The sequence below is a fragment of the Pteropus vampyrus genome, unplaced genomic scaffold (assembly GCF_000151845.1).
Source record: "Pteropus vampyrus isolate Shadow unplaced genomic scaffold, Pvam_2.0 Scaffold199, whole genome shotgun sequence".
Taxonomy (NCBI): Eukaryota; Metazoa; Chordata; class Mammalia; order Chiroptera; family Pteropodidae; genus Pteropus; species Pteropus vampyrus.
Window position 1 is genome coordinate 1215681 of NW_011888980.1, and position 9604 is coordinate 1225284.

At 39.6% G+C, this 9604-nt stretch overlaps 2 pseudogenes; one reads left to right on the forward strand and one right to left on the reverse strand.

The window, feature by feature from the left end:
- Window positions 1–1319, reverse strand: LOC111746713 (annotated as a pseudogene).
- A 7839-nt stretch (window positions 1320–9158) lies between these two features.
- Window positions 9159–9274, forward strand: LOC111746727 (annotated as a pseudogene).
- The last annotated feature ends 330 nt before the right edge of the window (window positions 9275–9604 follow it).

Genomic DNA, 9604 nt, shown 5'->3' on the forward strand with positions numbered 1-9604 from the left:
ACATACATTTAGAGCTATATTAATGTATCAAAGCAAAAGGCAACCCAACTTAATACTGAGAAATTGTTACCTTCTATGTCTATGTAGTGTTTGATGGAGAAAACATTGATTTTGACACATGATCTTATTTTATTCATATAGCAGTCTTTGTACATGGACCAAAAACACTCAAACAGTAAATCAAATATATGTTAAAGATTAGTTTTTAAACATTATAGCCAATATTACCATGCTTGCCTACGATCTCACCAACAGAAAGCCACATCCACACTTCAGTGGCCACCAAACCATTCATCACAGCTTCCTTAACTGAGCTGTTTGAAGCTGCTAGTTTGAGGCAATTTTTCACAGCTCAGAATAGCTGTGAGGATCTCAGCAAGGGTTGGAGAAACCAGTTCAACCCTGACAATAGTGCCGAATTGTGGCTCAAGTAAGTAAGTCATAGCAGTGCTGACCAGGGCTGGAGCCTTCTCTGGGAAATTAAGGACAAAATAGGTCATGGTTCGAGGGTGGAACAAATCTGTCACCTAGAACTTAAGGGTGACCTCTTAGTTACAGCAGTGAAGGAAGGGAGGATGGGGAGATACATAGAAGTGGTGTTGATGCAGAATCATCTCCATATTTTGAATAAAGGAATGAATGAGATCATCTGTAGAGAATAAGGAGGTGGGAGCAGAAGAGATTTTTACACATGCAGAATAGTCTTGTAAATTTTGTGATTAGTAAAGATACAGAAGGGTTTTTCTTAATTTAGTAAAGCAGGTGGTTTGCAGTAGTATGATGTAATGGAAAGAACATGAGCGCTAGAGCCAGAAAGACCTGAGCTTGAGTCTCGGCTCTATTCCTTTTTAATAAGTTACCAAACTGATCTTTTTCGATTTCTTCATAGTAAGATAAAGACAACTTTGTCAGGTAGTTATGCAGACTCAATGGCAGGACATGCCATTAATTTCAGTGCCAACAAACATTTATTATCTATTGTGTGCCAGATAATCCACCAGGTTTGAATTAAGGAGTTGGAAGTCTAGGAGGGAATTCACTTCTCTTTCATTGGGATGAAACATCAACTTTTGCAGAATTGTGAATAGACTTGCTAGCTACTTCTGTGTGCTTTTAAATAGTAGATCAGATCCTGCCTGCAAGTATAATTCCATCCTCTGGATTTAGTCACTAATGCTAGATGAACCTCTTCTCCAAGGCAGTGTGCCTATATCCTGACCGCTTGTCCTCTGGCCAGTGGGCTTGGCAGAGAGAACCCTTTGCAGCTGTCAGTCATGAGGCACGACTGATCTTGGACCACTGACCCCTTCAATGGTGATTCAACCTGTCTCATTCTTATCTCTGTAATAAGATTGATGTATATACATATACGTATATATATGTGTATGTGTGTGTGTGTGTGTGTGTGTGTGTGTATTGATCTTTCTGTTATTATTAGCGGCAAAATGAAGTGTTGTTTATAATTGCCATTACTTTTAAGGAGACTAAGTAAAGACATGCATCCTTGATTAGAGAGATTGGAATTAATTCTAATGATTGGACTTGGAGTGTGAGTCTAGAGAAGTATTAAATTAAATTATAACAGAAGTGTTTTGGCAAAAGGATTATAAATTAAAGCTTTAATATGTGTACTCTAGTTGCTTAAGTGATTGTAACATCATTTAAGCATTTAATGACAGTTAAATTGTTCCAATGTCATCTGTGATTTGTGATGGAGATCAGCACATCTACATCAGAATTGGGTTAATTGAAGTTCATCACCAAGGAAAGAACAAAACATTCTGACCAATACCTGGATTGTATAATAGACATCTTCCCCTTCTTTAGTCCTTTTCCAATTCAGCAGAGCATTTATAATCTTACGTTGGATCAGAAAGGATTAGTTCAGCTCCAATTTCTAGGACCATGTAAATGCCAGTCTTTCAAAGTTGGCGATAGAAAGTTCATAGATGTATCTTTTTCATATATGTGACCTCTCAGTTCTCCCAGGCAAGCCAATCTGTTTTCCATAGGACTGATATATTGTCTTGGTTTTCAGCCTAACTAACGTGAGAATTGTTGCAGTGTCACGGGTATCAGTAGAATGTTCCAGCAGACCTTTATTAAGCCTTTCAAAAAAGATGGAAAACAAAAACAAAACAGTTGGCAAGTGCCAAAGTACCTTTAGTGATTAATAACAGTTTTCTTTAGATGCTTTGTGATTTTGTTAAAATAGAAGCAGACCAGAAATTAACTTGCTTCAAGTTTGCTAATGCATGAGAAAGCACCAGGCCATTGCTCAATAAATGCAAGCTCTTATTACCATTATTTTTATTATTTGGAATGAATGTCACCTATTTTCCCCTTATCCCAGCTTAGTGCTCACTAGCACCTTTTTCTCTGGACCATTCCTCAGTGGTATGAAGGTAAACAACATTCTTTCTCTTTTCTGAGGACAGGCTACCCCGATGTTGAAGGTGATAGGATACAGTCAACTGCCCTGGAAGCCTCACTTCAGATTCCAGGTAATTTTGCTGGGTTAGCACAGCATTACAAACTGGCAGCTGCCTGGAAGATTGAGGTCATGTTCTGCATTGGCCTACACTGGGAAATTGCTATGCACAGCCAACAATCATCCCTGGAAGTAAGGAGCAGCCCAGGACCCCACTTCACAACATCCCTTTATACGATATACTCATTGGCAGAACTTAAATTCTGCACTAACCAGGGGGCCGGCTTTTTGATAAAGATATTCTGTCAACAAAGCATTATTATTCAGGCCAAGCTAGGATTGCTGCACATAAAGTGATGTTCAACTTACCTTGTATACAGATGAGGAGAATTTGGAACTTTTATGGTCTCTAAATCAACTCTATTTCAATGCAGTTGGCTCCTTGTTCTAAATAATACCCTTTATATTTGCATGCTTCAGACTTCGAATTTCTAAGTGCCTAATGGACATTTCCAGTTGTTAGCACCAGTTCCTGACATCCTTATTTCTATCTATGCTGTCACCATTACTGTTATTGAGAGACTGGATATGTAATGGTTAAGAGTGAGGGTTGGGAGACTGACAACCTGGTTTCAAATCCCTGCTGTGTTAGTAGGTGTGTAGACCTGGGCAAGTTATTTGACTTTTTGGTGCCTTAATTATCTCATCCGTATAATGGGGATAATAATAACACATCCTTCATCATGGTTATCACATTATGGTGACCAGGCTGTTGCAGCTTTAGGTATCACATCCATATTCAAGGCAGGAAAGAAGGGAGAAGGGCAGGGCCTGCATCAACTGATTCTTTCATCAGGAAAGCAAAAGATTTCCTAGGAGCTTCTCCCTACATCTGATTGCCAAGATGAAGTCACATGTCCACCCTTGTCTGTGAAAGAGGCCAGAAAAGTGACTGTCTAGTTTTTTCCTTCTGTAATGGGAAACAAGCAAAAAGGAAGAGGATCGGGCATGGTTGTTGAGGTAGCTAGGCCACAGGGGTTATACATGTTAGCTGTTATTGTTATGATTATTTCAGTTCCTTAAGTTAGAAATATTGAAGTTACTTTCATTCCTCCTCTTCTTTCCTAGCAAACACTCAATAACCAAGTTTGGTGATTCCTCTTGCTCATTGTTTTCTATGCCCACTCCGTTCTTTCACTTCACACTATTCTTAATGTTTCATGCATGGAAAAATGCACTTGCTTTCATTCTGTATCCCTTCATCTCCAGTTTCTCCATGCTGTGCTCCATCTTGCACTCTACTAGATGAATCTTCATCGAACCACCTCTATCATGACACGTTCTTGTTCCCAATCCCTCAATCCCTCCCTTTTGTCCATACTAGTGATTCTTTAACTTCATTGTGCATCAGAATCACCTGGGAAATTTATTAAAAAGCAAATGTCTCTTGAAAAGCAGGTGCTAAGATTACAAAATATTGTATTCTCAAGGCACTCACGGTATGATGGGAAAGGCAAGTAAAATAATGATAATCAAGGGTATTGTCATTTATTTCTGTGTCACTCATTTGGCACATTAAATGTACTGCTATAGTTGAGGTCTATTATTAGTTATTTTTTCATATACATACAATTCTTATCTCTTCCAGTAGATCAGAAATTCCTTGAAGGTAGAGATTATATAATATTACTCTGCTTTTCTCATTAGTCCTAGAACATTCAATAAGCAATTTGTTGAATAAATTAGTAGTATTCATACAAAATATTCAGTAGGTGCTTAGTAAATGTTGGACAGATCCAACAAACACATTGGAAAACCTTAGAAGCACAGGATTCTATATATTGGATTAGATATATAGTTTGAAGCAACAGAACCACTCCCAGCTAAGAAATGGGTACAATGTGTGATAATAATGCAGCTAGATCTTGCATTATTCAAATGGAAATATATACTGTAGATTTACCATAAATGCAAGAGGGGAAAGGGCATCAGTAATCAATAATTCTAATAGTAATAGGATTCGTTTTATTACTATGGAAGATACCACTCACTACATAAAATACTTGTCAAGATATTCATAATACCTATTAAAGGTAATGCTGGTTTTGGTAGCAAAATGTATTGTGAGTGAAATACAGGAGGGAAAAAAGTGTTTATTTGTTCATTTAATCAACCAACAATTAATAAATACCCATTCTGTGCCAGGGTCTTCAATGATAAATAAGACTCAGTCTATCAAGGAACTTTGGTGTCCAGTAAGGAAAAGAAACATGCAAATAAGTTCAAAGGGCAATTTTAGGTGTGACCGTAGAGTACAGTGTGAGAAAGAGGGCAGGGTCTATTCTGTCTGGAGGTGTGAGGACAGCTTTCTTGAGTTATCGTCTCTTCATCTTCTACTATGTTTTACTTGGCCTCTCTTGGAGTATTACCAGAGTTATTATTTTTTTCATGTTTGGTGTCACTTTTTTACCAGCTTACTAAATTGCAAAATTTACATTCAAGGAGTTGACAACATCTTTGCTTCTTTGCACTGATTAGACTGGAAACAACCTCAGAAATCATCAAATCTGACCCAGCCCTTATAAAAAAATGGTCATCTGTTCTTTCTCTCTTGTTCTAGTCACCCCTGATCTTTCATCTCCATCCCTTGAATATGAGAAACTAAGGGTGATCAACCATCCTGGTATGCCCAGGAATGAGGGGTGTCCTAGGATGTAGGACTTTCAATGCTAAAACTGAGACAGTCCCAGGTAAACCAAGATCAGTCGGTCACCCTAGGATGTAGTAGATTTGGAATTAAGGGAACTAGGTTAAATTCTAGGTTAAATTCCTGACCGGCGGCAAATCTCTTAATGCCAATAGCTGCTTTATGCCTCCAGAACAGAAGTGTGTCCCTGGAAGCCAAGGTAGCAGCCAGCCTGTGCAGATTGGCAACCAACATCTCACCACAGCCTACTGGGCTTGTCTGGACCACTGATTGGGCCAAGTCAACAAGAGCATGTATTTATAGTAAATATTTGACATAATTTTCTTGGAATTTCTCATCATCACAGATTCTCATGGTCTAGTAATAAAATTGTATTAGACAAAAATAGAATATACTTAACTTTTAGATCAACTTCCTGATTTTAATTGGTTCCATGAGGCTAATTCCAGTTGTCAGAGAGTTGGGTATAAATCCTAGCTTTGCCACTAACTAGCTGTGTGACCTTGGGTAAAGGTTTTATTTTCCTCATCTGAAATATATAAGATTTATTGTAATGATTAAATGGATAAATATGAGTATTAGTCATGAAATAGAGACTATTTTTATTCAAAACTTCTCAGATGAGGAAACTGAACCATGGAGAGATGAAGCACCTTGCCCAAGGTGAAAAAAACTCTCAAAACATAGAGCTGGGACTGGGCCCAGTGGTCCAACCTCCCAGGCCATGCTTTCGATTGCTTCTGTCTCTCTATTGCCTCCTGGTAGGACCTCAGAAGGAATTGGATGTATCTGTAAGACTGGATCCTGGACACTGAGGCACCCAGAATGTAGCACCCAAGCCCAGCATGGAAGCTTCCTGTCTTTGAGCAGCTGGACCTGGAGACATAAGCAATGACCACAATGGACTGAAGGTGAAGACTGTTCATGTTTTCTTGAATCTCATAAGTCTTGATTCTTGGCTGATCTAAGGAAGGGAAATGAGTCTAGGATCAACTGAGATTGAATTTTCCAGTGCAAGATTTCTCACTTAAATTGGATCAAAGAAAACAAGGAAATTGACGTTTTCTTTACATCTGAGTTTGTCATTGTAACATCATCCCTCCTAGACATAGAAAGAGAGCTTAAAGGATATACACAATAGGTCTTTTCTCTCTTATTTTTCCTTCAGAGGAGGTTGGAGGTTGGATTGGAGGAGCTCACATGTTTTAACTTTATACCTTTACTTATTTGTGTTTTGGTTATTATGGGCTGTTATGGGCTGAACTGTGTTCCCGCCTCCACTCCAAATTCCTTTGTTGAAGTCTTAACTCCCAGTACCTCAGGGTGTGACTGTATTTGGAGATAGGGCCTTTAAAGAATTAATACATTAAATGAGATGATATGGATGGGCCCTAGTCCAGTATGGCTAATGTCCGTCAAGAAGAGGAGATTAAGACACAGACACACACAGAGGAAAGATCATGTAAAGAGAGAGGGAGAAGACGACCATCTACAAGCCAAGCAGAGAGGCCTTAGAAGAAATCAACCCTGCCGACACTTCTAATCAACAGAAATTTATTTTTTCACTAGAATTGTGAAAAAATAAATTTATTAACAACAGAAATTTATTTTTTCACTAGAATTGTGAAAAAATAAATTTCTGTTGTTTAAGCCTATGCCAGTCTGTGGTACTTTGTTATGGCAGCCTAAACTGACTAATACCTGGGCATTGTCTTAGTTTGGTTTCCCCACATGCATATGGGGATTTAACACACAAATAGCTTATTTGGGGGTGATCTCATAAAACTCTGAATGGGAGAGGGACTTGAGAGACCAACCTATTGCTGCTAGGGACAACTGGGGTCAAATCCTGCTGTGGGCCTCTGAAGACTGTGTAGAACACACCTCAGATTATTGCACCTGAGGGCTGAGGAAGCTAGGTTACTCACCACATCTCCCATTTGTCTGGGGCAGTGGTTGATCGGCTCTCTGGCCTGCCCTGCACAGTGGTGAGCTCATTTGTGCAGACAGAGAAAGCCTGCAGGCCGGGGGCTAGAGGAGCTCCCAGTAGAAAACTGTCGGTGTGCACAGCAACAGTGAGTATGTGGTTTATTTGCTATTGCAATAAAAATAAAGATTTTAAAAAAATAAGAAAGTGATTGTATTACTGGGAGCAGTTTTATTTTACTTGAACAATATAATGAAATGAATGTCAGGTCCAGACTCTGCAAGTCGGCCTAGAAAGAAAAGTTGCCTTCTCTAGGCAGGGCGCGAGACATGATATGAGCCATCTGCTCTTAGTGCCCCTGTGGCATCATGGCCCAGGCCCACAATGCCAGTCTCACTGTCATTCCTGAATTTCTAGGAATTATGCTTTGCTAGTGCTAAAGGCCTCTGAGGCGCAGTTAAGTCAGTGACATACTGATTAAAATAAATAAGACTACCCCTTTCTTACTTTGGCTGGATGGGGGCAAATAGCAAAATTTACTTTGCTTGTATCAAAATTAAAACAACTGTCAGTGTTCTGGGCCATCTAAAGCTGAATTCCTGACCCTACCCTTTCCTACCCTACCCTTACTCCCTACCCTTTCCTGTTGCTAAATGAGATAGTAATTACTCAGTACTTCTCTCCACGAGGACTGAAATAGATAATGCAGGTAAAGTTCTCAGCAAAGGGCCTCAGCGAATGAACCATGGGTGTAGTAACTGCAAACATTAAAGCAAATTGATAATACTGGTAATGTGTGTATTTATTTCATGTGACCAGAAATCTCTGTCTTAAAAAATAAACGTCCTAAGATGCTGTGGGTGGACCAGGATGGCAACTGTAGATCTTTTGTTCTTCGGGCTTAAGAATCCTCAGGTCGAATTAGTGGGAATTTTTTAGTTAAAATATCCTGAGAGCGTTGGGGGCTGGCCATGGAGGAATAGAGAAGAGGAAAAGGGATGGAATTGAGCCCCGGGAGAAGTAGGCAGCCAGGTCCAAGCTGGGGGCTTTGGGCTGGTTGTGGTAGCCTCCCTCCTTGTATCACTTTCCCCAAGTCCCCCTTCCACACTCTCTACCAGTTGTTCCTAGTGACTGACAGACCGCTAGGGCAAATATAAATGACTAATGACATAAGAAAAGTTGCTTGCCCTCATTAATAATCCAGAAAATGGGAATTAGAACCACAATTAGATAATGGACCATGGGTCTTAGGGGAAGGATATGGTTAGAAAACTTTCTAAATGAATGCTTTTTGACTGGAATCATTATTTTAATACAGCATGTAATTATTTGGATAAGTCTCAGAATGAGATTTTAGATTAAAAAAACACCCAAATGATAATATTATCCCTAAAGAAAGACATGTATTTCTGTACTAAAAAAGAACATAGTACATAATACTGAAAATCCATATTGTAGCCCAATGCCTGCTGCCAGATCTTTCACAGATGTTAGCTATGATTATGAATATTGCTACTCATTAATCATCTTTCACATCCAGTATCTCACCCTGCACTGCAGAGGATTCCTTTGCATGGGAGGGTAATGAGAGATGAAGACTCTATAGGGAATTGGGGAATTGCAGGCGAGCTATCAAGCTACATCAATGACTCCGGTTTCCTCTTAAACAAGTCTATTTCCTCAAATCTCTTTCTCTTCCAGGCTGTCTCTCCCCTTCCCTTATGCAAGCCTAGATTTGCTGTCTCCTGACTTTATGAATTTCTCCATGTACCCTCTTCAAATTCTTTTCTGTGCCATGTAATGTGAAAGCCACAAAAATTGACCTCAGGTCATTACAGTTTAGTAGAGGAGATATAAACAAAATTAATTAGACTATTAGAGGTTAATCACTGTGACACACCAGAGTGTATGAACAGAGGTACAGAGGAAGGGAGGCTACCTGGGGAAGAGGCATGGGCACTGGCCTTAAAGGACGAACTGAATGTCGATTAAGAGCAACGGGAATGGGTATTCTTATAGGAAGAGCAGCTTGAATAGAGGCACAAATGTGATACAACCCAGGGTCTGATCTCAGCTAAAGAAAGTAGTGGGCTGTCTACAGCCATGCCATCCTGAACATGCCCGATCTCTTCTGATCTCGGAAGCTAAGCAAGGTCAGGCCTGGTTAGTACTTGGATGAGAGACCTAGGAATACCAGGTGCTGTAGGCAATTAAAAGAAAAAAAAAAGTAGTAGGCTAGGGAAGCAGAAGTGATGAACAATACTGGGGCTGTTAGAGTGTCATAAATGGATAGAAAAAGGCAAAGATAGGATGCACGAGGTCAATGAAGGGGGTCTTCCCATCAGTCTTCAACTCTCAGACAGATCTAAATGTTGTTCTTGCCTCCTCAGAAATTTTTAATTCTTCTCCATCGCCCACAAAATAAAGAACTAACCTCTTAACCTGGCATTTAAGACCTCTATATTAGCTCAGGTTGCCATAACAAAATACCACAGACTGGGGAGCTTAAACAACTGAAATTTATTTTCTCACCTTTCTG